At 42.2% G+C, this 24,689-nt stretch overlaps 1 protein-coding gene across 2 annotated transcripts in view; it reads left to right on the forward strand.

The window, feature by feature from the left end:
* Nucleotides 1-9,346: 9,346 nt before the first annotated feature.
* MYLK2 (myosin light chain kinase 2) overlaps nucleotides 9,347-24,689 on the forward strand; it is a 38,073-nt gene continuing 22,730 nt past the window's right edge. Inside the window, exons 1-2 of one of the 2 annotated variants that reach the window (XM_056547938.1) lie at nucleotides 9,347-9,452; nucleotides 17,497-17,581. The gene's annotated coding sequence lies outside the window, so the exon portion shown is untranslated. Of the gene's footprint in view, nucleotides 9,453-17,496; nucleotides 17,582-21,556; nucleotides 21,657-24,689 lie in introns of both variants that reach the window. The other variant, XM_056547937.1, reaches the window with a different exon arrangement.

Below are 24,689 nucleotides of genomic sequence, written 5' to 3' on the forward strand. Positions count from 1 at the left end.
TGTCACAGTTTATTATGAAGCACAGTGATGTCACAGTTTATTATGAAGCACAGTGATGTCACAGTTTATTATGAAGCGCAGTGATGTCACAGTTTATTATGAAGCGCAGTGATGTCACAGTTTATTATGAAGCGCAGTGATGTCACAGTTTATTATGAAGCGCAGTGATGTCAGTTTATTATGAAGCACAGTGTTGTCACAGTTTATTATGAAGCACAGTGATGTCACAGTTTATTATGAAGCACAGTGATGTCACAGTTTATTATGAAGCACAGTGATGTCACAGTTTATTATGAAGCACAGTGATGTCACAGTTTATTATGAAGCACAGTGATGTCACAGTTTATTATGAAGCACAGTGATGTCACAGTTTATTATGAAGCACAGTGATGTCACAGTTTATTATGAAGCACAGTGATGTCACAGTTTATTATGAAGCACAGTGATGTCACAGTTTATCATGAAGCACAGTGATGTCACAATTTATTATGAAGCACAGTGATGTCAGTTTATTATGAAGCACAGTGATGTCACAGTTTATTATGAAGCACAGTGATGTCACAGTTTATTATGAAGCACAGTGATGTCACAGTTGATTATGAAGCACAGTGATGTCACAGTTTATTATGAAGCACAGTGATGTCACAGTTTATTATGAAGCGCAGTGATGTCACAGTTTATTATAAAGCGCAGTGATGTCACAGTTTATTATGAAGCGCAGTGATGTCACAGTTTATTATGAAGCACAGTGATGTCAGTTTATTATGAAGCACAGTGATGTCCCAGTTTATTATGAAGCACAGTGATGTCACAGTTTATTATGAAGCACAGTGATGTCACAGTTTATTATGAAGCACAGTGATGTCAGTTTATTATGAAGCACAGTGATGTCACAGTTTATTGTGAAGCACAGTGATGTCACAGTTTATTATGAAGCACAGTGATGTCACAGTTTATTATGAAGCACAGTGATGTCACAGTTTATTATGAAGCACAGTGATGTCACAGTTTATGATGAAGCACAGTGATGTCACAGTTTATTATGAAGCACAGTGATGTCACAGTTTATTATGAAGCACAGTGATGTCACAGTTTATTATGAAGCGCAGTGATGTCACAGTTTATTATGAAGCGCAGTGATGTCACAGTTTATTATGAAGCGCAGTGATGTCACAGTTTATTATGAAGCGCAGTGATGTCACAGTTTATTATGAAGCGCAGTGATGTCACAGTTTATTATGAAGCGCAGTGATGTCACAGTTTATTATGAAGCACAGTGATGTCACAGTTTATTATGAAGCACAGTGATGTCACAGTTTATTATGAAGCACAGTGATGTCACAGTTTATTATGAAGCACAGTGATGTCACAGTTTATTATGAAGCACAGTGATGTCACAGTTTATTATGAAGCACAGTGATGTCACAGTTTATTATGAAGCACAGTGATGTCACAGTTTATTATGAAGCACAGTGATGTCACAGTTTATTATGAAGCACAGTGATGTCACAGTTTATTATGAAGCACAGTGATGTCACAGTTTATTATGAAGCACAGTGATGTCACAGTTTATTATGAAGCACAGTGATCTCACAGTTTATTATGAAGCACAGTGATGTCACAGTTTATGATGAAGCACAGTGATGTCACAGTTTATTATGAAGCACAGTGATGTCACAGTTTATTATGAAGCGCAGTGATGTCACAGTTTATTATGAAGCGCAGTGATGTCACAGTTTATTATGAAGCGCAGTGATGTCACAGTTTATTATGAAGCACAGTGATGTCACAGTTTATTATGAAGCACAGTGATGTCAGTTTATTATGAAGCACAGTGATGTCACAGTTTATTATGAAGCACAGTGATGTCACAGTTTATTATGAAGCACAGTGATGTCACAGTTTATTATGAAGCACAGTGATGTCACAGTTTATTATGAAGCACAGTGATGTCACAGTTTATTATGAAGCACAGTGATGTCACAGTTTATTATGAAGCACAGTGATGTCACAGAGACTACAGAATGTACAACTGTACGTATGATGAAGATGGCGGGATGCTATTGAAACGTCACACATACATGGGGGAATAAAACACTTTGTTTTTGCACCTTATCTGGGAGTGCCGCTGGATCTTTAGTTTTGTAGATAGATAGATAGATGATATATAGATAGATAATAGATATGAGATAGATAGATAGATATGAGATAGATAGATAGATCAGTGTAACACAACCAGGGGGCCTCTAGCTATTCCAAAACGACAACTCCCAGCATGTCTTTGGCTTTATGAACATACTGGGAGTTGTAGTTTTGCAACAGCTGGAGGCCCCCTGGTTGGGAAACACTGCTCTATCCATCTATCTCCTATCTATCTATCTATCTATCTATCATCTATCTATCTATATCATATCTATCATCTATCTATCATCTATAGATGGATAGATAGATATAATATAGATAGATAGATATGAGATAGATAAATATGAGATAGATAGGAGATAGATGGATAGATAGATATGAGATAGATAGATAGATAGATAGATAGGAGATAGACGGATAGATAGATATGATATAGATAAATATGAGATAGATAGATATGAGATAGATAGATAGATAGAAAGATAGGAGATAGATGGATAGATAGATATGAGATAGATAGATATGAGATAGATATGAGATAGATATGAGATAGATAGATAGATGTGAGAAAGATATGAGACAGATAGATAGATTAGGGTTAGATAGATATGAGATAGATAGATATGGGATAGATAGATAGGAGATAGATAGATATGGGATAGATAGATATGAGATAGATAGATAGATATGAGATAGATATGAGATAGATAGATAGATATGAGATAGATATGAGATAGATAGATAGATAGATAGGAGATAGGTAGATGGATAGATAAAAAAAAAAAACTCCAGAAGAGCAGCACAACAAAATTAAGAAAACCAATGCAATGGTGCACGCTGGGTGTGGACCTTGGTGAGAGGTTCACTTGTACTAGAAAAAAGCAAGAGACCAGCAGCACACAGAAAACCTCTTCAAACTTCTTGAGAACGGTGACGAGAGGTCGCTGAAACGTCGCTTCTTTTGTACACTGGGATAATGCAATAAATCTCCACCTTTTTTGCACAAATTTTTAAAGAGTGTGCTGCTGGTCTCTTGCTTTTTTTTTTTTTGGATAGATAGATAATAGATAGATGATTGATATAGATCAGTGTTTCCGAACTAGGGGGGCCTCCAGCTGTTGCAAAACTACAACTCCCAGTATGCTCATAAAGCCAAAGGAATGATGGGAGTTGTAGTTTTGCAACAGCTGGAGGCCCCCTGGTTGGGAAACTGATCTATATCATATCTGTCTATCATCTATATCATATCTATGTATCTATCATCTATCTATCGATCTGTCTATCATCTATCTATCCATCTATTTATCTATCTTTCTATCTATCTCATATCTATATATATATCTATATATATATATATATTTATGTATCTATCTATATATCATCCATCTACCTATCTATCTCTCATATCTATCTCTCATCTATGAGATAGATAGATATGAGATAGATAGATATGAGATAGATAGATAGATATGAGATAGATAGATATGAGATAGATAGATAGATATGAGATAGATAGATATGAGATAGATAGATAGATATGAGATAGATAGATAGGAGATAGATAGATAGATATGAGAAAGATATGAGATAGATAGATAGATATGAGAAAGATATGAGATAGATATGAGATAGATATGAGATAGATAGATATGAGATAGATATGAGATAGATAGATAGATAGATAGATAGATATGAGAAAGATAGATAGATAGATGCATAAATAGATGGATATTGATAGATGGATGGATAGATATGAGATAGATAGATAGATAGGAGATAGATATATAATAGATTGATAGATAGATAGATCAGTGTTTCCCAACCTGGGGGCCTCCAGCTGTTACAAAACTACAACTCCCAGTATGCTCATAAAGCCAAAGGAATGCTGGGAGTTGTAGTTTTGCAACAGCTGGGGGCCCCCTGGTTGGGAAACACTGAACTACCTCCCACTGTCTCCTACAACTTTCCCCCTCTCCCCCAAGCAAGTTACTTACTTTAAAAGGGCAGCATGAGCAGTGGGCACTGGGCAGGTAAGTCTTCCATACTGGTGGTGTCCGGGCCTGTATACACACAGCGGGCCTGCTCCACAAGGTCCAGTATACAGGGGAGTGAGAGAGGGGGAGGAGCTTCCTGTCTGCTCTTCCCAGTCTGCATAGCGCGGCCCCTGCGTGGTGACAGGGCTGCAGGCTGAAGAGTTATTAAAAAAAGGATGGCGGAGTAGATGGCTCCGGGGGGCGGGGGGTGCAGCGGGGGCTCGGGCCCTTTACTGGTGGCCATGAGAGCTGCTAGTGACCAACTGCTGCTGGGGGGGGGGGGGCAATCATGATGTAGGGGGGGCCGTGGCCCCCTCTGGACCCCCTAACCCCGCCCCCCCCCCCCCCCCCCCAGAGACGCCACTGGCTGCAGGGGTGGTTGAACGCAGCGTCCATCCGGGTGCTGTCAAACTTGCTGTGGTCGGGGAGTATGCGGTGGTATGTGGCCTAATGCTCGCCTCTGGGGCCGGACCTGGAGAGGGCAGCGGGCCCCCTCTCACGCTGGGCCCCTGTGCAGCTGAACCGGCTGCACAGGCGATATGTCCGCCCCTGGTCAGATGACTTGTTGCTGAATACAGTACAGACAAGAACTTGTACAGTCAAGACCTGAGATTGTCTGGACTACCTAAGATAGTCTTATGTCATATTCAGATAGGATGTCTAATGTCTATTATTTCCTGTCCACTGTGCACAGGGTTCTCTTGTGGCCAGAGAGATCACCTGAAGGTCATAAGTAGCACATATAAACGTGGCAGAGCTATTGTAATATTGTCATGTGTTGTAAAGAAGGTATATAACTGCTAGTCACTTGTTATGGGGAGAAGTAGCTTTATTCGATGGGCTCCATTAGCATAGACATCAGGGTAGAGAGCCTCAGGCAGCCCAATCCAAAACATTCTACAACCAAGCAGTTGCAAGGTCAAAGAAACCTAATCATGAATGTTGTTCATCTCAATCCAATTCAAACACCCTATTGTTGGAGGATGTACGGACATTGTTCAAAATGCCACATGGACTCTTCCCCAGTTCATCTGCCCTGTGAAGGACATTGGTGTGCAATACCCCAGGAACTGTCTTTACTACTGTTATTGTGTGGCCTCCAGTGGTCACTTCATCTCATCCGCCCTCCAGGACTATACACCAAGGATGGCTTCTTTTAAGAGGGGGAGTTTGTGGTGGCCCAGTACAGGAGTTGCCTCCTGTAACTTTTTCTGTCTTGTAAGGCGTACTCTATTCCAGTGTCCCCTGAGTACACCTCCATTCCACAAACCCTAAATGGTTAATAGTGTCCTATGTTATTTATTGAATTGTCTTTCTAATGTTCATATGCCTTTAAATGTTCTTACCAAATTTCACGTAACCAGGGAAGGTGTCAGTGACCAGGTGACTTATGGGTGACCTATAGGACTCCTCCAAACTGCTCCCTTATAAACCATGGGAAGAGCTATCAGCCACGCTTCCAACATCAAGTGCCCCTTCAGGTGAATGTCAAAACCTGGTAAGCAACCACAGGGGTGAAGTCTGCTAAAGTCAGCATGGGTCTGCATAATTCAGTCCAAATCCACAAAAAGTCCCAGTGAGCCCGCAAGTCTCCTTAAGTTACTGGTCATCTCCTTGGGACTAACTGAGCTGTAAAGACTATTCCATCTGTCTGCCTCAGTAAAGCTGCTGTTGTTTCGTAACTTTGCATCGGAGTGATTATTTGCCCCGCGCCTAGCCCAGGAACCAGCGGCAATACCTCGGGTGGTATAGAGAAAAACCACACCCTGGCATCATGAACACAAGGGGTTAATGCCATCTGCCTCTAGGGTAATAACATCTGCCCTTCATCACACCCTCACCACACTGTAGTCCTGTGTTTCCAAACCTTTTTTGGCTCGGGGCACCCCACGGACTAAAAAACAATTGCGGGACACCCCTACCAAAGTTGACGAGCAAAAAAAAACAAAAACAAAAAAAGGGAGAAGGCAAAAAGCCACAATGCACAATATCCATTATCTATTTATCAGTGGGTAAATAGTTTAAAGTGCTGCTTTATACAGCAATTCACATGTGACGTCTTCTCTGATCAGCATTGTTCCCTGTTCTTCCAGGCCATTTCTTCCAGCCACAACTCTTCACCATTAAACCTGCAAAACAAATCCATTAGGCTCCGCACTTAACCAGCATCAGCCTCCAGATTCCCCTTTTACAAGTGAAGAGGAATACAGGGGCGTATAGGTGTAAAGGGGTAACAGAACGGTGTACATGGGAGATAGATGTGTAGAGGAGTGTACGGGGGTGACAGAGGGGTGTAGGGGGTTATAGATGGGTTTACAGTGGTGGCAGAGAGGTGTAGAGGAGTGTACATGGGTGGCAAAGGGGTGTAGAGGAGTGTACATGGGTGGCAGAGGGGTGTTAAGGGGTGTACAAGGGTGGCAGAGGGGTGTAGAGGAGTGACAGATGGGTGTAGAAGAGTGTACATGGGTGGCAGAGGGGTGTAAAGGGGTGTAGAGGTGTGTACATGGGTGACAGAGGGGTGTAAAGGGGTGACAGAGGGGTGTAGAAGACTGTACATGGGTGACAGGGGTGGACAGGAGGGACAAGGTGGTAACAGAGGTGACAAAGGGACAGAGGGGTGAACATGGATGTGGTCAGAGGGGTGGACAATGGGGGTTGAACATGACAGAAGGGAGGATAGGGGGATGGCCAAGGTAGACATGGATGACAGGAGGGTGGACATGGGAGACAGGGGGTTAGAGGGGTGGACAAGGGTGATAAGCGGTTAAAAGAGGGGTGGACTGGGGTGACAAAGGGACAGAGGGGTGAATGGAGGGTGGCAAAGGTTGACATGGATGACAATGGGAGATATGGGGGTAAACAGGGATGACAGTAGGGTGGACAAGGGGGATAAAAGAGGGGTGAATAGGGGGTGGACTGGGGTGTGGAGAGGGGGGGGGTGAACATGGGGGACAGGGATGGACAGGGGGGTGGACATGGATGACAGGAGGATGGACGTGGTACAGTACCGTAAGCAAGCCATTTTTCTTCCGCACACTTCCCCTCTCTGGCAGGGCACTCACTGGGCTGCAGGGGAGGGGGATGCTGGGGGAAGCAGGGGGAACCTGGGGGGGGGGTGCACAGACGGACGGATGGATGGACAGACGCACACACAGCGAATACAAACTTCCCTCCCCCTATGGTGCCAGGGAGGGAAATTTAAAAATAAATTTAAAAAAATTAAAAATTTGACCGCAAAATCCTGTGGCACCCCAGTTAGGAATCACTGCTGTAGTCTGTGATCTACAAGTACACCCAGATCCTTCTCTACCAGTGACTCTGCCAGTTTAATCCCCCCTAAGACATACGACGCATGCAGGTTATTAGTACCCAGATGCATAGCTTTACATTTATCCACATTGAACCTCATTTGCCAAGTGGATGCCCAGACACTTAGTCTATCCAAGTCATCTTGTAACTTATGCACATCCTCTATAGACTGTAACGTGCTACAAAGCTTGGTGTCATCTGCAAAGATAGAAACAGAGCTGTTAACCCCTTCCCTCTTTGGCGATTTTTCATTTTTCATTTTTGCACTTTTGTTTTTTCCTCCTCACCTTCTAAAAATCACAACACTTTCAATTTTCCACCTAAAAATCCATATGAGGGCTTGTTCTTTACTTTGTAATACCATTAATAATTTCACCACAAAAGCTACAGCGAAACCAGAAAACAATTATTTGTGGGGCAAAATAAAAAAATAAAAAACATTTTGTCATTTTTAGCGGCTTCCTTTTCTATGCAGTGCAGTTTTTGGTAAAAATTGCACCTTATATTTATTCCATAGGTCCATACGGTCACAAGAATACCCAATTTATATAGGTTTGATTTTATTTTACTGCTAAAAAAAAAATAACTACATGCACCAAAATTAAATGGGTTATCCAGGAAAAAACTTTTTTTTATATATATATCAACTGGCTGCAGAAAGTTAAACAGATTTGTAAATTACTTCTATTTAAAAATCTTAATCCTTTCAGTACTTATGAGCTTCTGCAGTTAAGGTTGTTCTTTTCTGTCTAAGTCTTCTCTGATGTCACGTGTCTCGTGAACCGCCCAGTTTAGAAGAGGTTTGCTATGGGGATTTGCTTCTAAACTGGGCGTTTCCCGAGACTGGTGTCATCAGAGAGGACTTAGACAGAAAAGAACAACCTTAACTTCAGAAGCTCAGAAGTACTTAAAGGATTTAGATTTTTTTAATAGAAGTAATTTACAAATCTGTTTAACTTTCTGGAGCCAGTTGATATATATAAAAAAAAGTTTTTTCGTATGTCGGCGCCATCACATAAACGGCTATCCGGCAGCGCAGACTGCTTCAGCTGCCACCGGATAGTCGTTTACCGTGCCCCGTGTGGTCTGATGATGGTCACTTACCTGTCCTCGGGGCTCCATCGCATCCTCTTCGGGATCCCCTGCATCGTCGGCACTCTCCATCGTCGTCATCTCGTCGCTGCGCATGCCGTCCCGTCATCCAATAGGAGCGGCGTGCGTAGCGACGTGATGGCGGCGACGGAGAGCTAGGATGCCGGGGAAGCAGAGGCCTTGCCAGAGCGTTGGGGACACCCCGGGGACGCGGCGACAGCGATGGAGGGCGACATCAAGGGCAGCTGTGACGAGCGGTGACGGTCCGGAGCGGCAGGGACACGTGAGTATAACCTCCAATACCAGTGGTCTTCAACCAGCGGACCTCCAGATGTTGCAAAACAACAACTCCCAGCATGCCAGGACAGCCGTTGGCTGTCCGGGCATGCTGGGTGTTGTAGTTTTGCAACATCTGGAGGTCCATAGGTTGTAGACCACTGTCCTATACTTTACATTGCACGGATCCCTCAACATGCGATGGTTTCAACAAACGATGGTCCATTTGGAACGGATTACCATCGTATGTTGAGGGACCAGCAGTGTTTCCCAAGCAGTGTGCCTCCAGCTGTTGAAAACCACAGCTCCCAGCATGCCCTGATAGCCAAAAGCTGTCCGGACATGCTGGGAGTTGTAGTTTTGCTATATCTGAATGCACCTGATTGGGAAACACTGCCATACACTGAGCGATCTCTGCCTCCAGCTCAGCTCCTCCCCCTGCTGGTCATGTGATCACAGACTCATACGGAGGCCTGCTGGGGTCAGAGGAAGGACCAGAGTGCAGGAGAACAGATGGTTATGGCATGACAGGCAGGTTACACAGGTATCACTATAAATACTGTGCCCTGCCCCCTGCCAGTCCTCACCCCCTCCCCCACTGTGAGTTCTGTCCCTGTACTGTTCTATAATTTTATATTAACCCTGTACTGTATATTATCCCTCTACTATGACATCACTGTGTGTGTTACCCCTGTACTGTGACCTCACTGTGTGTATTATCCCTGTACTGTGACATCACTGTGTGTATTATCCCTGTACTGTAACATCACTGTGTGTATTATCCCTGTACTGTGACATCACTGTGTGTATTATCCCTGTACTGTAACATCACTGTGTGTATTATCCCTGTACTGTGACATCACTGTGTGTATTATCCCTGTACTGTGACCTCACTGTGTATATTATCTCTGTACTGTAACATCACTGTGTGTATTATCCCTGTACTGTGACCTCACTGTGTGTATTATCCCTGTACTGTGACATCACTGTGTGTATTATCCCTGTACTGTAACATCACTGTGTGTATTATCCCTGTACTGTGACATCACTGTGTGTATTATCCCTGTACTGTAACATCACTGTGTGTATTATCCCTGTACTGTGACCTCACTGTGTGTATTATCCCTGTACTATAACATCACTGTGTATATTATCTCTGTACTGTAACATCACTGTGTGTATTATCCCTGTACTGTAACATCACTGTATGTATTATCTCTCTACTATGACATCACTGTGTGTATTATCCCTCTACTATGACATCACTGTGTGTATTATCCCTGTACTATAACATCACTGTGTGTATTATCCCTGTACTGTGACCTCACTGTGTGTATTATCTCTGTACTGTAACATCACTGTGTGTATTATCCCTGTACTATGACATCACTGTGTGTATTATCCCTGTACTATAACATCACTGTGTGTGTTATCCCTGTACTATAACATCACTGTGTGTATTATCCCTGTACTGTAACATCACTGTGTATATTATCCCTCTACTATGACATCACTGTGTATATTATCTCTGTACTGTGACATCACTGTGTGTATTATCCCTGTACTGTAACATCACTGTGTGTATTATCCCTCTACTATGACATCACTGTGTGTATTATCCCTCTACTATGACATCACTGTGTGTATTATCCCTGTACTATAACATCACTGTGTGTATTATCCCTGTACTATAACATCACTGTGTGTATTATCTCTGTACTATAACATCACTGTGTGTATTATCCCTGTACTATAACATCACTGTGTGTATTATCCCTGTACTGTTACATCACTGTGTGTATTATCCCTGTACTGTGACATCACTGTGTGTATTATCCCTGTACTGTGACATCACTGTGTGTATTATCTCTCTACTATCACATCACTGTGTATTATCCCTCTACTATGACATCACTGTGTGTATTATCCCTGTACTATAACATCACTGTGTGTATTATCCCTCTACTATGACATCACTGTGTATTATCCCTGTACTGTTACATCACTGTGTGTATTATCCCTGTACTGTAACATCACTGTGTGTATTATCTCTCTACTATCACATCACTGTGTATTATCCCTCTACTATGACATCACTGTGTGTATTATCCCTGTACTGTTACATCACTGTGTGTATTATCCCTGTACTGTTACATCACTGTGTGTGTATTATCCCTGTACTGTTACATCACTGTGTGTACTATCCCTGTACTGTTACATCACTGTGTGTATTATGCCTGTACTGTGACATCACTGTGTGTATTATCCCTGTACTATGACATTGCTGTGTGTGTTACCCCTGTACTGTGACCTCACTGTGTGTATTATCCCTGTACTATGACATCACTGTGTGTATTATCCCTGTACTATAACATCACTGTGTATTATCCCTCTACTATGACATCACTGTGTGTATTATCCCTGTACTATAACATCACTGTGTGTATTATCCCTCTACTATGACATCACTGTGTATTATCCCTGTACTGTTACATCACTGTGTGTATTATCCCTGTACTGTAACATCACTGTGTGTATTATCTCTCTACTATCACATCACTGTGTATTATCCCTCTACTATGACATCACTGTGTGTATTATCCCTCTACTATGACATCACTGTGTGTATTATCCCTGTACTGTTACATCACTGTGTGTGTATTATCCCTGTACTGTTACATCACTGTGTGTGTATTATCCCTGTACTGTTACATCACTGTGTGTACTATCCCTGTACTGTTACATCACTGTGTGTATTATCCCTGTACTGTTACATCACTGTGTGTGTATTATCCCTGTACTGTTACATCACTGTGTGTACTATCCCTGTACTGTTACATCACTGTGTGTATTATGCCTGTACTGTGACATCACTGTGTGTATTATCCCTGTACTATGACATTGCTGTGTGTGTTACCCCTGTACTGTGACCTCACTGTGTGTATTATCCCTGTACTATGACATCACTGTGTGTATTATCCCTGTACTGTGACCTCACTGTGTGTATTATCCCTCTACTATAACATCACTGTGTGTATTATCCCTTTACTATGACATTGCTGTGTGTGTTACCCATGTACTATAACATCACTGTGTATTATCCCTGTACTATAACATCACTGTGTATTATCCCTGTACTATGACATCACTGTGTGTATTATCCCTGTACTATAACATCACTGTGTGTATTATCCCTGTACTGTGACATCACTGTGTGTATTATCCCTGTACTATAACATCACTGTGTATATTATCTCTGTACTGTAACATCACTGTGTGTATTATCCCTGTACTGTGACATCACTGTGTATTATCCCTCTACTATAACATCACTGTTTGTATTATCCCTGTACTGTAACATCACTGTGTATTATCCCTGTACTGTAACATCACTGTGTATTATCTCTGTACTGTGACCTCACTGTGTATATTATCCCTGTACTGTGACATCACTGTGTATATTATCCCTGTACTGTGACATCACTGTGTATATTATCCCAGTACTGTGACATCACTGTGTATTATCCCTGTACTGTAACATCACTGTGTATATTATCCCTGTACTGTGACATCACTGTGTATATTATCCCTGTACTGTGACCTCACTGTGTATTATCCCTGTACTGTGACATCACTATGTGTATTATCCCTGTACTGTAACATCACTATGTGTATTATCCCTGTACTGTAACGTCACTGTGTATTATCCCTGTACTGTGACCTCACTGTGTATATTATCCCTGTACTGTGACATCACTGTGTATATTATCCCTGTACTGTGACATCACTGTGTATATTATCCCAGTACTGTGACATCACTGTGTATTATCCCTGTACTGTAACATCACTGTGTATATTATCCCTGTACTGTGACATCACTGTGTATATTATCCCAGTACTGTGACATCACTGTGTATTATCCCTGTACTGTAACATCACTGTGTATATTATCCCTGTACTATGACATCACTGTGTATTATCCCTGTACTGTGACATCATGGTGTATTATCCCTGTACTGTAACATCACTATGTGTATTATCCCTGTACTGTAACATCACTGTGTATTATCCCTGTACTGTGACCTCACTGTGTGTATTATCTCTGTACTGTGACATCACTGTGTGTATTATCCCTGTACTGTGACAGCACTGTGTGTATTATCCCTGTACTGTGACATCACTGTGTGTATTATCCCTGTACTATAACATCACTGTGTGTATTATCCCTGTACTATAACATCACTGTGTGTATTATCCCTCTACTATAACATCACTGTGTGTATTATCCCTGTACTGTAACATCACTATGTGTATTATCCCTGTACTGTGACATCACTGTGTGTATTATCCCTGTACTGTAACATCACTATGTGTATTATCCCTGTACTATAACATCACTGTATATTATCTCTGTACTATAACATCACTGTGTATTATCCCTCTACTATAACATCACTGTGTGTATTATCTCTGTACTGTAACATCACTATGTGTATTATCCCTCTACTATAACATCACTGTGTGTATTATCCCTGTACTATAACATCACTGTGTATTATCCTACTACTATGACATTGCTCTGTGTATTACCCCTGCATTGTGACATCACTGTGTGTATTATCTCTGTACTATAACATCACTGTGTGTATTATCCCTGTACTGTGACATCACTGTGTGTATTATCCCTCTACTATGACATTGCTCTGTGTATTACCCCTGCATTGTGACATCACTGTGTGTATTATCTCTGTACTATAACATCACTGTGTGTATTATCCCTGTACTATAACATCACTGTGTGTATTATCCCTGTACTGTAACATCACTGTGTGTATTATCCCTCTACTATAACATCACTGTGTGTATTATCCCTCTACTATAACATCACTGTGTGTATTATCCCTCTACTATGACATTGCTCTGTGTATTACCCCTGTACTATAACATCACTGTGTGTATTATCTCTGTACTATAACATCACTGTGTGTATTATCCCTGTACTGTGACATCACTGTGTATTATCCCTCTACTATGACATCACTGTGTGTATTATCCCTGTACTATAACATCACTGTGTATTATCCCTCTACTATGACTTCACTGTGTGTATTATCCCTGTACTGTGACATCACTGTGTGTATTATCCCTGTACTGTAACATCACTGTGTGTATTATCCCTGTACTGTGACATCACTGTGTATTATCCCTCTACTATAAGATCACTGTGTGTATTATCCCTGTACTGTGACATCACTGTGTATTATCCCTCTACTATAACATCACTGTGTGTATTATCCCTCTACTATGACATTGCTGTGTGTTACCCCTGTACTGTGACATCACTGTGTGTATTATTCCTCTACAATGACATCGCTGCGTGTATTATCCCTGTACTATAACATCACTGTGTATTATCCCTCTATTATGACATTGCTGTGTGTGTTACCCCTGTATTGTGACATCACTGTGTGTATTATCTCTGTACTGTAACATCAATGCACGCCCCCTCCCATAGACTTGCATTGGAGGGGTGGGACTATGACATCACAAGTTCCTGGCGCCGGTGTGAGGTGGTTTTTTGCGCCCCCGTAGATCCATGCGTCCGCTCCTCCCCCAGCTCTCCGAACATTTCCGAAGCTAGAGCTGGGGCAAGGGGAGGAAGGAGGTACACGCCCCCTCCCTGAGCTCGGCTGGACGCAGATCTCCACGGCACGCCCCCTCCCTGAGGACATAGATCTCCACGGCAGGTCCCCTCCCTCATCTCCCCGAGCTGAGGATGTAGAGCAGTGCTCCCAATGAGCTCTATGTGTAAAGGGGGACATACTGCACAGGCTCTTTAGCTCATCCAGTATGTCCTCCTTCAGCCTCTACAGTATGTCCCCCTTTAGCCCGTGCAGTATGTCCCCCTTTAGCCCGTGCAGTATGTCCCCTATAGCCCGTGCAGTATGTCCCCTATAGCCCGTGCAGTATGTCCCCCTTTAGCCCGTGCAGTATGTCCCCCTTTAGCCCGTGCAGTATGTCCCCTTTAGCCCGTGCAGTATGTCCCCTTTAGCCCGTGCAGTATGTCCCCCTTTAGCCCGTGCAGTATGTCCCCTTTAGCCCGTGCAGTATGTCCCCTTTAGCCCGTGCAGTATGTCCCCCTTTAGCCCGTGCAGTATGTCCCCTTTAGCCTGTGCAGTATGTCCCCCTTTAGCCCGTACAGTATGTCCCCCTTTAGCCCGTGCAGTATGTCCCCCTTTAGCCCGTGCAGTATGTCCCCCTTTAGCCCGTACAGTATGTCCCCCTTTAGCCCGTGCAGTATGTCCCCTTTAGCCCGTGCAGTATGTCCCCTTTAGTCCGTGCAGTATGTCCCCCTTTAGCCCGTACAGTATGTCCCCCTTTAGCCCGTGCAGTATGTCCCCTTTAGTCCGTGCAGTATGTCCCCCTTTAGCCCGTACAGTATGTCCCCCTTTAGCCCGTGCAGTATGTCCCCCTTTAGCCCGTGCAGTATGTCCCCCTTTAGCCCGTGCAGTATGTCCCCCTTTACACATAGAGCTCATTGGGAGCACTGCTCTATGTCCTCAGGGAGGGGAGATGAGGGAGGGGACCTGCCGTGGAGGTCTATGTCCTCAGGGAGGGGGCGTGGCCGTAGAGATCTGCGTCCAGCCGAGCAGCCGAGCTCAGGGAGGGGAGATGAGGAAGGGGGCGTGGACCTTCTCTCTCCCCTTGCTCTGCCCTCCCCCAGTTCTAGCTTCGAAAACGTTCGGAGAGCTGGGGGAGGAGCGGACGCATGGATCTACGGGGGCGCAAAAAACCACCTCACACCGGCTCCAGCGTCCGGAACAGTTTGTTCCAAATGCTGAGCAGAGTACCCCTTTAACCCCTTAAGGACCAAGGACGTACCGGTACGTCCTTGGTCCTGCTCTTCTGATATAACGCGGGGTTACACAGTAACCCCGCGTCATATCATGGCGGGCCCGGCGTCATAGTGAAGCCGGGACCCGCCTCTAATAGCGCGCAGTGCCGATCGCGGCGCCGCGCGCTATTAACCCTTTAGCCGCGCGCTCAAAGCTGAGCCGCGCGGCTAAAAGTGAAAGTGAAAGTTCCCGACTAGCTCAGTCGAGCTGTTCGGGATAGCCGCGGCTAATCGCGGCATCCCGAACAGCTGACAGGACAGCGGGAGGGCCCCTTCCTGCCTCCTCGCTGTCCGATCGCCGAATGACTGCTCAGTGCCTGAGATCCAGACATGAGCAGTCATCCGGCAGAATCGTTGATCACTGGTTTCTTATGAGAAACCAGTGATCAACATAGAAGATCAGTGTGTGCAGTGTTATAGGTCCCTATGGGAGCTATAACACTGCTAAACAAAAGTGGAAAAAAAAAGTGAATAAAGATCATTTAACTCCTCCCCTATTAAAAGTTTGAATCACCCCCCTTTTCCAATAAAAAAAAAAAACACAGTGTAAATAAAAATAAAAATAAACATATGTGGTATCACCGCGTGCGGAAATGTCCGAATTATAAAAATATATCATTAATTAAACCGCTCGGTCAATGGCGTGCGCGCAAAAAAATTCCAAAGTCCAAAATAGTGCATTTTTGGTCACTTTTTATATCATTTAAAAATGAATAAAAAGTGATCAATAAGTCCTATCAATGCAAAAATGGTACCGTTAAAAACTTCAGATCACGGCGCAAAAAATGAGCCCTCATACCGCCCCATACACGGAAAAATAAAAAAGTTATAGGGGTCAGAAGATTACAATTTTAAACGTATTAATTTTCCTGCATGGAGTTATGATTTTTTCCAGAAGTCCGACAAAATCAAACCTATATAAGTAGGGTATCATTTTAATCGTATGGACCTACAGAATAAAGATAAGGTGTCATTTTTACCGAAAAATGTACTACGTAGAAACGGAAGCCCCCAAAAGTTACAAAACAGCGTTTTTTTTTCAATTTTGTCGCACAATGATTTTTTTTCCCGCTTCACCATAGATTTTTGGGCAAAATGACTGACGTCATTACAAAGTAGAATTGGTGGCGCAAAAAATAAGCCATCATATGGATTTTTAGGTGTAAATTTGAAAGAGTTATGATTTTTTAAAGGCAAGGAGCAAAAAACGAAAATGCAAAAACGGAAAAACCTCCGGTCCTTAAGGGGTTAAGTGTATGAACCATACTTGTGCTGCTTTAATTGTATTAACATCTGTCTGCAACTTGGATGTGTAAATGTCTAATTCCCTAATCTGCCTTTTACCTTACTTGTAATCCCCTGATGAACCGTGTTATTGTATCTGATACACGGAGAAACGTGTTGGGAAGTGTAGGCCTAAATTATATCAGGAGAATTGTCCATATATCTAGGGTTATTCCTTGTGCTTTTGTGTAGCAACTGTTTATCATATTGAAATTCAATAAAAGTTAAATTTTAGCTAATTTTGAGTTGGTTCATATTCAGAGAGTACAGTGTGTGACAGGTTTATAATCGGAGAGCACAGTGTGTAGTAGTATTATATATTTTGAGGGTACAGTGTGGGATAGTATTCTATTCAGAGGATAAAGTGTGTGGCAGGTTTATATTCAGAGAGTGCAGCGTGTGGCAGTATTATATTCAGAGGATACAGTGCCTGGCAGCATTATATAAATTATAATTTTCATATAGAGGATCAGACTCCACTGACAAAGAGAGAAACCAATGCCATCTGGGCGTCAAGTTCTGCAGAGAGAAGATTTAGCTGGACCCGGTGGTATGTACCATCTGAATTAGAAAAGCAAAGACTGTAGAGAAGACGTCACCTGTAGTCACTGATATCATTGTGTATTCTCCTCACTATAGAGAAGACGTCACCTGTAGTCACTGATATCATTGTGTATTCTCCTCACTATAGAGAAGACGTCACCTGTAGTCACTGATATCATTGTGTATTCTCCTCACTATAGAGAAGATGTTACCTGTAATCACTGATATCATTGTGTATTCTCCTCACTATAGAGACGATGTCCCCTGTAGTCACTGATATTATTGTGTATTCTCCTCACTATAGAGATTTCACCTGTAATCACTGATATCATTGTATATTCTCCTCACTATAGAGAAGATGTCACCTGTAATCACTGATATTATTGTGTATTCGCCTCACTATAGAGAAGACGTCACCTGTAATCACTGATATCATTGTTTATTCGCCTCACTATAGAGAAGACGTCACCTGTAGTCACTGATATCATTGTGTATTCTCCTCACTATAGAGAAGACGTCACCTGTAGTCACTGATATCATTGTGTATTCTCCTCACTATAGAGAAGACGTCACCTGTAGTCACTGATATCATTGTGTATTCTCCTCACTATAGAGAAGACGTTACCTGTAGTCACTGATATCATTGTGTATTCTCCTCACTATAGAGATGTCACCTGTAGTCACTGATATTATTGTGTATTCGCCTCACTATAGAGATGACATCACCTGTAGTCATTGATATCATTGTTTATTCGCCTCACTATAGAGAAGACGTCACCTGTAGTCACTGTTATCATTGAGTATTCTCTTCACTATAGAGAAGACATCACCTTTAGTCACTGATATCATTGTGTATTCTCCTCACTATACAGAAGACGTCACCTGTAATCACTGATATCATTGTGTATTCTACTAACTATAGAGAAGACGTCACCTGTAATCACTGATATCATTGTGTATTCTACTAACTATAGAGAAGACGTCACCTGTAATCACTGATATCATTGTGTATTCTACTAACTATAGAGAAGATGTCACCTGTAGTCACTGATATCATTGTGTATTCTCCTCACTATAGAGAAGACGTCACCTGTAGTCACTGATATCGTTGTGTATTCTCCTCACTATAGAAAAGACGTCACCTGTAATCACTGATATCATTGTGTATTCTCCTCACTATAGAGAAGACATCACCTGTAGTCATTGATATCAGTGTGTATTCTGCAGTAATAATAGGTGAAACAATAACTTCCAGTATACCCTTACCACTGCCATACTGGGGGGGGGGGGGGGGCTTTAGTTTTACATGGTAAAAACATCTTTAGCACTTTACCATTACGTGGCAATTGGTATATTTGAATATTATACTGGATAAATTTTTTCGCAATGCGCTTCACCTCTGGTGTCCTTCAAAATAGGCTATAAGATTTCTTTGGGGAGGGTTGTAAGGGGTGACAGCATTTTCTACTGCACCGGGTGACACCAACCCTAGCAACACCACTGCATCCTAAGGCTTTGCGTGACTGTCATCACACAGAAGTAGAGAATGGTGGGAGCGGAGCAGAGGATCATGCTGCTGGTCTGAAGTGAAGTCAGTAGCAGCAGAGTAGACTAGAGAGGCCAGAGAAGAGTGTGAGTTTCACCAGATATATGGGGGAACTGTATATATGGGTGCACTGTATATTGAGCACTATATGGGGGCACTGTATATATGGGGGCAGCCAGCAGGGGCACTGTATATATGGGGGCACTGAATATATTGGGTATCATATGGGGGCTGGGGGCACTGCATATATGGGGCACGTTCATTATATAGGGGCGCTGTATATTGAGCACTATATGGGGCACAGGTACTATATGGGGGGCACTGTATAGCATTTGCTGTTGTCAGGGGAGGGGGCACCAAAATGTATCTTCGCTTGTGTAGGCAAAAATCCCTGCACCGGTCCTGACTAGGGTTGCCACCTTTCTTGCAGAAAAATCCCGGCCATGCTATATATGAATTATATATGCGTGACATCACAGGATACACAGATGCAGGGTAAATTTTGTCCAATTCTGACTTCTATAACTTTTTTATTTCTCCTTATACGGGCCTGTATGAGGGATCATCACCCGGATCTGTAGTTTTGAACAGAACCATTTTTGTTTTGATGTGACTTTTTGATCGCTTTTTTTTTTAATCACATTTGGGAGTTGCAGTTAGTTACTAACTACAACTCCCAGCATGCCCTGATACAGCCTGTGGCTCAGCAGCTGCTCCAAACGAAAACTACAACTCCCAGCATGTCAGTGTTTCCCAACCAGGGGTGCCTCCAGCTGTTGCAAAACTACAACTCCCAGCATGTTGGACTATATAGTAGTATATAGTATAGATCAGTGTTTCCCAACCAGGGGTGCCTCCAGCTGTTGCAAAACTACAACTCACCTCATGTTAGACTATATAGTAGTATATAGCAGTGTTTCCCAACCAGTGTGCCTCCAGCTGTTGCAAAACTACAACTCCCAGAATGTTGGACTATATAGTAGTATATAGTATAGATCAGTGTTTCCCAACCAGGGGTGCCTCCAGCTGTTGCAAAACTACAACTCACCTCATGTTAGACTATATAGTAGTATATAGCAGTGTTTCCCAACCAGTGTGCCTCCAGCTGTTGCAAAACTACAACTCCCAGCATGTTGGACTATATAGTAGTATATAGTATAGATCAGTGTTTCCCAACCAGGGGTGCCTCCAGCTGTTGCAAAACTACAACTCACAGCATGTTAGACTATATAGTAGTATATAGCAGTGTTTCCCAACCAGTGTGCCTCCAGCTGTTGCAAAACTACAACTCCCAGCATGCCCGGACAGCCTTCGGCTGTCCGGGCATGCTGGGAGTTGTAGTTTTGCAACAGCTGGAGGCACACTGGTTGGGAAACACTGGTATATAGTATAGATCAGTGTTTCCAACCAGAGGTGCCTCCAGCTGTTTCAAAACTACAACTCCCAGCATGCCCGGACAGCCAATGGCTGTCTGGGCATGCTGGGAGTTGTAGTTTTTCTACAGCTGGAGGTTCTCTGGTTGGGAAATACTGGTATAGCATATGGTGCAACATTCCAGGAATTGGAGGATTGGTTGGATAAATACCGGCCATTTCATGGCCGGTATTTTTTATATAAAAATACCGTCAGGGTGGCCAAAATACTGTCTGTGCCGGTAAAATACCGGCCAGGTGGCAACCCTAGCTAACTTAGGATGTAAGAGAACATACACCTACACATCAGATCAGGCGGTTATCACACATGATGAACTTAGATACAGCAGCAGAGTATCACACTTGACAGACCTATGTGCTATACTGTCTTCTGAAATGTGTATCTAAAAGGATTCAGTCTTGAGCTCAGCAGACAGCATTGCCCCTGATGAGCTTAGATACACAGGGTCCCTGTCACTGGCTATGAAATGATATAATACCCAGTATTTATATAGCGACAAGGTATCCTGCAGCGCTTCTCAGCCCCCCGCTGTTTATCAGCCAGCAGTGGATTGGGATGCCAGGTTCTGCCAGTCTGACCCTAACCTGGCCAGGAGACTCTGGCGGTGACTGATGGTTGCTAATGACCTAAGACAGCTGCTGAAGTTTGTCCCTATAATCCCTGGGCTAGTGGGAGGGGGTAGTGGACAGGACTCTGTGTACTGGCCGGGCTCATTAACCCTTAGTGCACAACTCATTATACCGAGAGCAACAAAATGGTTTAATAGCAGCAGGGTGTGGGTGGGCAGCAGAAGAACAGACTGGCATAAGAGGCCACAGAGTGAATGAGGACAGGGTTTTAGGAAAACACCGTCTCCATGTATCATTACATTCCAAAGCTGGAAGAATGGGACGTATCTGTTGAATTGCATCCAAGTGTGACAGGTGCGTTCCGTGGTAATAACGCAACACGGAGTGTAAAGGATACTCTGCCCACCCACACTGCATTGTATTCCAAGTGCAGAGATGTCCTCTTGAGAGATCAGATCAACAACACAGAGGACCAGGGAGACGCGTCCACCGCCTCGTCCCCGGAAAACCTGCATGGACGGCCCTAAATAAAGGTAACTGCATGGGAGGAGAGCATGGATCAGTGGCAAAACGTGACGGAAAGATGGGTCTGCTGCCTATAGGTCAATAGGCAAATGTGCATTATATATGAGTGTACAGATAGATGTGAGAAAGATATGAGACAGATAGATAGATTAGGGTTAGATAGATATGAGATAGATAGATATGGGATAGATAGATAGGAGATAGATAGATAGATAGATAGATATGAGATAGATAGATATGAGATAGATAGATAGATATGAGATAGATAGGAGATAGATAGATAGATAGATATGAGATAGATAGATATGAGATAGATATGAGATAGATAGATAGATACGGTATAGATAGATATGAGATAGATAGATATATATGAGATTGATAGATAGATATGAGATGGATAGATAGATATGAAATAGATAGATAGATATGAAATAGATAGATAGATAGATAGATAGATATGAGATAGATAGATAGATGATAGATAGATATGGGATAGATAGATAGATGATAGATAGATATGGGATAGATAGATAGATAGATAGATAGATATGGGATGGATAGATAGATAGATATGGGATGGATAGATAGATATGGGATGGATAGATAGATAGATATGGGATGGATAGATAGATAGATAGATAGATAGATATGGGATAGATAGCTAGATTAATAGATAGATAGATATGGGATGGATAGATAGATAGATATAGCTAGATAGATATGGGATAGATAGATAGATAGATAGATATGGGATGGATAGATAGATAGATATGGGATGGATAGATAGATAGATAGATATATAGATATGGGATAGATAGATAGATAGATAGATAGATATGGGATAGATAGATAGATAGATAGCTAGATTAATAGATAGATAGATATGGGATGGATAGATAGATATAGATAGATATGGGATGGATAGATAGATAGATATGGGATGGATAGATAGATATAGATAGATAGATATGGGATGGATAGATAGATAGATAGATAGATATGGGATGGATAGATAGATATGGGATAGATAGATAGCTAGATTAATAGATAGATAGATATGGGATGGATAGATAGATATAGATAGATATGGGATGGATAGATAGATATGGGATGGATAAATAGATACGGTAGATAGATAGATAGATATATATGGGATAGATAGATAGATAGATAGCTAGATTAATAGATAGATAGATATGGGATGGATAGATAGATATAGATAGATAGATAGATATGAGATAGATAGATAGAACTTAGATATGAGATAGATAGACAGACAGATATGAGATAGATAGATATGGCATATATAGATAGATAGGAGATAGATCGATAGATATATAATAGATAGATAGATAATAGCAAAAAGATTCAGCAGCACTTCCAATGGAATGTAAAAGTAAAATGTGTCTTTTATTCAGCACATAAAGTTTACAGCAGCGTTCAGTTGCCTCACGCAACCATTTTCAAGCCTAAAAAAACGAAATGTCTCTGCTGTAAACTTTAGGTACTGAATAAAACACACAGTTTTTTATTAGCTTGTACCCCTTATCTGGCGGGTAAATGAATAAATAGCTATGGTCTAGAGATAGACATGCATGCCTGAGGTTACAGTATCTCTAGCTATTCAACTAACTAGTTCATAACTAGATAGAAAATGACCAGATAGATTATCAGAGATGAGATAAATATCTCATTGAATATAAATAGATGAATACATAGTTATGGACTAGCTAGACCGACAAAGACGTGTGTGAGGTTGTAGTATTCCTAAGATAGAAAGGTACATGTTAGATGACTAGCTATAACATATCTATATATTTATATATATGTGTATGTGAATATAGATAGGTAGATGATAGATACGTAAATGTTGGCACCCCTGAAAATGAAGTATTTCTCACAGAAAAGGATTGCAGTAACACATGTTTTGCTATACACGTTTATTCCCTTTGTGTATATTGGAACTAAACCAAAAAAGGAGGAAAAAAAAGCAAATTTTACATAATGTCACAACAAACTCCAAAAATGGTCTGGACAAAATTCTTGGCACCCTTAACTTAATATTTGCTTGCACACCCTTTGGAAAAAATAACCTATAACCATCAATAAGCTACTTACACCTCTCAGCCGGAATGTTGGACCACTCTTCCTTTGCAAACTGCTCCAGGTCTCTCTTATTGGAAGGCGCCTTTTCCCAACAGCAATTTTAAGATCTCTCCAGGTGTTCAATGGGATTTAGATCTGGACTCATTGCTCTCCAGCGCTTTGTTGCCATCCATTTCTGGGTGCTTTTTGATGTATGTTTGGGGTCATTGTCCTGCTGGAAGACCCAAGATCTCAGACACAAGCCCAGCTTTCTGACACTGGGCTGTACAGTGCGACCCAAAATCTGTGGGTAATCCTCAGATTTCATGATGCCTTACACACATTCAAGGCACCCAGTGTCAGAGGCAGAAAAACAACCCCAAAACTTGATTGAACCTCCACCATATTTCACTGTAGGTACTGAGTTCTTTTCTTTTGTAAGCCTCATTCCATTTTCGGTAAACAGTAGAATGATGTGCTTTACCAAAAAGCTCTATCTGTCCACAGGATGTTTTCCCAGAAGGATTTTGGCTTACACAAGTTAATTTTGACAAAATGTAGTCTTGCTTTTTTATGTCTCTGTGTCAGCAGTGGGGTCCTCCTGGGTCTCCTGCCATAGCGTTTCATTTCATTTAAATGGGCACTGTCATGAACTTTTTTTTTGATATGTTGTAATGCATATGTACTACAACATATCTCTAATACATTTTCATTATTTTTTTATTTTTTATTAAAAGGCTTTAATTAACGTTTGAAAACCGTCCACTAGGGGTCTCCCTCCTAGTGGCTGGCTGCAGGCTGGCGTGACGTTACGCCAGAATTCGGACTGATGCGAGCCGGGCATCGGTCCTAATTCATTCAGCCTGCACTCGCTCCCTGCCTTTCAATCAGCCAGGCAGGGATCGAGCGCATTGGCTCCCTGGCCGGCCGGCCACTCCTCCTGCACATGACGCCGC

The sequence above is a fragment of the Hyla sarda genome, chromosome 12, assembly GCF_029499605.1.
Source record: "Hyla sarda isolate aHylSar1 chromosome 12, aHylSar1.hap1, whole genome shotgun sequence".
NCBI lineage: Eukaryota > Metazoa > Chordata > Amphibia > Anura > Hylidae > Hyla > Hyla sarda.